This window comes from Sorex araneus, chromosome X (assembly GCF_027595985.1).
Source record: "Sorex araneus isolate mSorAra2 chromosome X, mSorAra2.pri, whole genome shotgun sequence".
NCBI classification, from domain to species: domain Eukaryota; kingdom Metazoa; phylum Chordata; class Mammalia; order Eulipotyphla; family Soricidae; genus Sorex; species Sorex araneus.
In genome coordinates this window covers 139,844,651-139,851,034 of record NC_073313.1, presented here as the reverse complement: position 1 = coordinate 139,851,034, position 6,384 = coordinate 139,844,651, and the positions used below count along the sequence as shown (strand labels likewise).

At 39.2% G+C, this 6,384-nt stretch overlaps 1 non-coding gene across 1 annotated transcript; it reads right to left on the bottom strand.

Moving 5' to 3' along the window:
• Nucleotides 1–1,020: 1,020 nt before the first annotated feature.
• LOC129400690 (small nucleolar RNA SNORA9) lies at nt 1,021–1,152 on the bottom strand. Its single transcript, XR_008627877.1, has one exon. It is a non-coding gene; the product is annotated as a small nucleolar RNA SNORA9 (small nucleolar RNA).
• Nucleotides 1,153–6,384: the final 5,232 nt, after the last annotated feature.

The window sequence follows — 6,384 nt, the reverse complement described above, 5'->3', positions numbered from 1 at the left end:
AAGCTTTCATGTTTGAGTTTCAGTCATACAATGATTGAACACCCATCCCTCCACCAGTACACATTTTCCACCACCAATATCCAGTATCCACCCCCATCCCACAAAGATAATTCTTTTAGATGGTTCCTAGCTACTTCCTCATTAAAGTTAGATAATTTGTTTTTATTTTTTTCAATTATTTGAGTCTTTATTAACATGCAAGTGCCATTTGCAATATATAGTTTTTTCTAATTTTCATTTCTAGTCCAGTGTTTTATTTTTTTTCTTTTTGGGTCACAACTGGCAATGCACAGGGGTTACTTCTGGCTCTGCACTCAGGAATCACCCCTGGCGGTGCTCAGAGGACCATATGGGATGCTGGGAATCGAACCCGGATCGGCCGCGTACAAGGCAAACACCCTAACTGCTGTGCTATCGCTCCAGCCCCATCTAGTCCAGTGTTTTAAACCTATAGTCACTTCTGAATCTAACACACAAAGTAACCCATTAAAGTTGGTCAAAGTTAAATAAGCTTTATTTCTAGCTATCACCTTAACCATTAAGATGGTAGTTTAGATTTATAATTGGCATTTTTTGTCACCAGATAGTAGAATGTAGCTTTAAAACTTGGCAATCTTTTATAATAAAATATGTACCTGTATGTCTTATGAAGTTACAAAAATATACACAGTTAACCTGTAAATTTGACTGTCACTGTCATCCCATTGTTCATTGATTTGCTCGAGCGGGCACCAGTAACGTCTCCATTTTGAGACTTGTTGTTACTGTTTTTGGCATATTGAATACCCCACGGTGGCTTGCCAGGCTCTGCCGTGCAGGCGAGATAATCTTGGTAGCTTGCTGGGCACTCTGAGAGGGGCGGGAGAATCGAACCCGGGTCAGCTGCGTGCAAGGCAAATGCCCTATCACTGTGCTATCGCTCCAGCCAGTATATTTGACTACCTTCAATAAACTAAAAAATACAGCGTTAGGTCTTTAAGAGAAGAATCTAATTTTAAAAATCTTAGTTCATTTTTTAAAAATTATCTAAAATTTCTATAACCTTGCTCTGGATGGAGCAAGGCAAGGTCTCAAGCTGTTTCATAATGTTCTCGCAAGCACTTTAGGAATGTACAGGGTCACCCCAGACCCAGGCACGCAGGAAGTTTGCAGATAGGCAATTTATTTTTAATCTCTAAGTCATAGATAAATACATTTTCTTTGTTAAATTTAAAAATGATTTAACCACTTTCATACTGCTTTTCCCCACAGTCCTCACCAGATAACACTTCTAACACTTGTAAACAATACCAATTTGAGGTTGCATATGTATAAGATATATGTGTCTGTGTATGGTGGTATAGTAATATACTTAATGATATTACTTTTTGTTTTGTTCAGACAGTATCATCTTATGTCTAGCTTATTTGTTTGCTTGTTTGGGGGTCACACCTGGCAGAACTTGGGGGCTATTTCCAACTCTATGATTGGGGATTGTTCCTGGTGGTGTTTGATGGGATCATGTGGAAGCAGAGATGGGGACCCCGGAGTCCTGCATGCAAAGTATGTGCTGAGCCCATTTGAGCCCTCTCTCCAGGTCCAATAGCCCAGATTTTATCCTTGTCTTACAGCTGAAAAAACAAAGACACCCAGAAGTTAAATAACTTACCAAATATCTCACAGATATTTAACAGCTGGGTCAAGACTTAAACTCAGTTTGGGTCAGAGTTGAGTCTCCTAGGTTGTAAAGCCTTTACCATTATATTTTTTACACTAAAATTTAAATAAAATTACCCCTTCTATTGTTGTGATGATTAGGGCTGCACACAATCATGATGCACTTAGATCTGGTTTTGAATTTTTGATTTTTGGGCCACCTCTAGTGGTGTGGGGAAGAAGATTACTCCCAGCTCTTACTAGTGGTGCTAGGGGACCATGGGGTACCAGGAATCCAACTAGGGCTTCCTGATATGCAAATTATTTGCTCTAGCCCTTTGACCTATCTCCCTGATGCCAAATACTCATATACATGGTTGTGGTGCTCACACACAATTGAGACCTTGAACTTGGTTTATGGACCACACCTGGTGGTGCTCAGGGCTGACTCTTGCCTTTGTGCTCAGGGATCACTCCTGGTGGGCTTAGGTGATGCTGGGAATTGAACTTTGGTCACCCACATGCAAGGCAAATGCCTTTCTTTCTGTATTATTGCTCCAGTATCAGAGATCTTGAACTTTGTTATGGCATTGAGGATAGCATCTGGGCATATGGCATGGTGCAATGAATCAAGCTTGTTACCTCACAGTTGCAAAGCAGTTCATTTACCACTGAGACATGACTTGGCACAGAATTTTCAGATATTAGTTTGTATATGTGTATTTGTATCTTAAAATTTCCCACCAGGTTAATCTTTGAAGAGACTGTATTAATTGTACTCTCACATGTAGTATGTGAGTATTCATTGCCAGTTACCCTAATATATTTAAATCTTTTGAAGAACAGCATCATTTTCTAATTATTAAACTGTTACAATCAGTGTTTTAAAAGCACAGTATATTCTAGCACTGTGGTAACCACTTTTTCTTTCTCTTCTATCATCTACCTCACTTTACTTTTTGTTTTTTTTTTGGTTTTTTGGGTTTTTTTTTTTTTGCTTTTTGGGTCACACCCAACGATGCTCAGGGGTTACTACTGGCTTTGCACTCAGGAATTACTCCTGGCAGTGCTTGGGGGACCATATGGGATGCCAGGGATCGAACCCGGGTCAGCTGCATGCAAAGCAAAAGCCCTACCTGCTGTGCTATCGCTCCGGCCCCTCACTTTACTTTTTCTCAAAGTAAAATCTCTGCTAATATATATTAGTTAGTGTTTGTTTATGCCCTGCCCCCAATAAATGTTAACTTTGAAGACAAAAATTTTATATCGTTCACTTCTGTCCTCAGCACCTGTGTGTTGGCTTACTGACTGATTGAATAAATGAATGAAAGCCATTTTATGTGCAAAGGAATAAGAAAATCTGGGAGACTAAGCAACTCACCTAGCTCTTGCTAGTACTGGGGAGAGCTGGGTGTATAGAACAATCTAATTTCAGGGCTTGTTTGTGTTCTTAATGGTTTAACTTTCAGTGACTTGCTTTCATTTATATAATTATGCTATTTCATGGATTTTATTTGCATGGAATCAACTAGAGATTAAATTTTTATTCCATATTCTTCCCTTATGTTTATACAAGTTGTCTATTCTTTTTTATTGATAAATGATATTTCACAGTTTGGGAAGGCTGCTGCTGGCATAGAGCACATCTGGGTGATTTTCTGGTTTCCACTTTAGGGCTCTTAGGAATGAACCTGCTAGAAACATTTATGTGTAAGCTTTTGTGTGAACATAAATTTTTGTTTCTCTAGGGCAAATGCTCAGGAATGCAATTGCTGTGTTATATGGTTAATGTATATCTACTTTGATTAAAAATGATCATATTCTATGCCACAGTGGCTGTGTCATTTTACATTCTCACCAGCTGTGTGTGAATCATCCAGTTTCTCTGCATCCATGTCAGCATTTTGGTGTGTGTGCGTGTGTGTGTGTGTTTGTGTGTCTGTGTGTGGTGCTGGGGATCAGTAGAGTGAGGTATTCTATCTCTCTGCCATTGAGCTACATCTCTGGCTCCACTTTTTAAAAGTTTAACAATTCTTATAGGAGTTTGGTGATATCTCATTGCGGTGTTATGTTATTTAATAATTAGGTGATGCTGAACAACTTTTATTCCTTTTTAAAAATAAGATACTTTATGGAGCAGCTGGGGGTTGTTCAGGGGACCATGCTGTACTGGGAACTGAACCTGGGCCTCCTTCATGCAAAGCATGTGCTTCAGCTCTTTGCCATATCCACGTATCCTGAACATCTTTCTGGTTTATTTCTTTTGGGAGGTCACACCCAGCGATGCTCAGGGGTTACTCCTGATCTGCACTCAGGAATTACGCCTGGCTGTGCTAGGGGGATCATATGGGATCTTGGGGGTTGAACCCAGGACAAGACAAAATTCCTACCCATTGTGTTATCACTCCGGCACCTCGTGAACATCTTTGCCTGCATATCCTCTTTGGAAAAATGTCCATGCATGTATTTTTCCCATTTTCTAATAGACTGTTTTGAGTTTAGATATTTTACTTGTTTTGTAGTCAAACCTGATTGTTCTCAGAGGTTTTTCCTTGCTCTGTGCTTAGGGATCACTCCTAGAATTGCTGGAGGTACCATATATGGTGCTGGAAATTAAACCCAAGTCCATCATACTCAAGACAAGCTCCTTAATCTCAAACTATCTCTCAGGTCCAGAGTTTGGAGAATGGTTTACCTATGCTCATTCTGAGTGATCTATGTATTCTTGATAAAAGTCCTTTGTTGAACCTGTGATTTGGAAGTATTTTTCCACTCTATTACATATTTTCATCCCCTTCACATAGGCTTTCACAAAACAAAAGCTTTACATTTTGGCAAAGTCAACGTTAATTTATTTTTAATTTTATGGATTGTAGCTTTGAAATTAAGATGAAGAATTCCTTTTCATTTGTTTTTCGGGCCACACCTGACTGTGCTCAGGACTTATTTATGTCTCTGTACTCATGGGTCACTCCTGGCATGGTGATGCTCAAAGGACCATATGCGGTATTAGGAATCAAAGCCAGGTCAGTCACTTATAAGGAAACTGTCTTACGTATTGTACTATCTCTCTGGCTAAGACTAAGAATTCTTTACCCAACCCTAGGTTTTTATGATTTTCTCCTTCTTGTCTGTTTTGTGGTATTGGGGATGGAATCTGGACTTCACATACATATGTGAGGCATAAGCTATACCACTGAGCTATGTCCTAGACTTCTGCCAAACTTTAAAAGAATAAGTTTTGAAGTTTTTATTCTACAGTTAGATCTGTGTCTTAGATAACACTTGTGTGTGTTTGCACACACACACACATGCTGGGGACTAAACCCAAGGCCTCATACTTTCAAGGTATGTGTATGCTCTACCACTAAACTACATCCCAGTTGTTAACATTTTAAGCAATTTTTTAATATGATGTAAGGTTGAGGTAAAAAGTCATCATATGTAATTAATCAATAGAGTTTGGGGGCCATACCCAGCAGTGTTCAGGGTTTGCTCCTGGCTCTGTGCTCTGGGATCACTCCTGCAGGTCTCAGAGGATCATATTTGGTGCTGGAAAGTATTTATTTTTAACTATAAATTTTAAATTTATCTATTCTTTCAAAAGAACGAATTTTTAAAAAAAATTTTTATTGAGTCACCATGTGGAAAGTTACAAAGTTTTCAGGTTTAAATCTCAGTTATACAATGCTCGAATACCCATCCCTTCACCAGTGCACATATTCCACCACCAAGAATCCCAGTATAGCTCCACCCCGGACCCCCACACCCCTAACCCCCCCACACCCCTAGCCCCCCACCCTTAGCCCCCTCCACCTGTGTAACTAATAAATTTCACTTTACTTTCACTTTGATTGCATACAATATTGCAACAAAACTCACTATTATTGTTTGGAGAGTCTCTCCCCTAAAGTCAGACCTGCTGAAAAGGAAGCATTAGATAATTTGTTTTCCATTGCTGAGGATGAAGAGGTATGAGGTCGAGTGACCACACTTAGCGGCCTCTCGGTTTTGGGTTTCTGTATTTTAGTATTTTAGTAACTAAGTCCAGAGAGATATCTGCCAGAAGTTGCATCATTGCCAACTTGTACTTCTCAGTTACATTATATTCCACATATGAGTGCAATCTTTCTATGTCTGTCTCTTTCTTTCTGACTCATTTCACTCAACATGATACTTTCCATGTTGATCCATTTATATGCAAATTTCATGACTTCTCAAAAGAACGAATTTTTAAACAGCCTGTTCCTCCTCCTTTAACTTGCTTTTGTACTTCTTCCAAAAGCCATTTGAGAATATTTGTGTGAGTCTGTCTCTGAGTTATCTACATATCCTATTATATATTGATCTTTGTATCTCTCCTTCCACCAATACCACACTGCATAAATTATTGTAACTAAGCAGTAAGATTTCTTTTCTTTTCTTTAGTTTATTTTAATCGAATCACCATGAGATACAGAATTACAAAATTGTTCACGATTGGGTTCCATCCATACAATGTTCCAACATCTGTCCCTTCATCAGTGTACATTTTCCACCACCGATGTCCCAGTTTCCCTCCTGCCATGCCCCTAGTCTCCCTCTACAGCAGGCTCTTCTCTTCTCTCTCTCTCTGAGTAGTAAACTTTAAAGTGATTCTTCCCAATTCATTCCTCCAACAAAATTGCTTCAGCCATTCTGGTTCCTTTGCCTGTTCCATATAAATTTTACAATATGTGTGAACATGTCTACCAAAACAGCCTTGCTGAG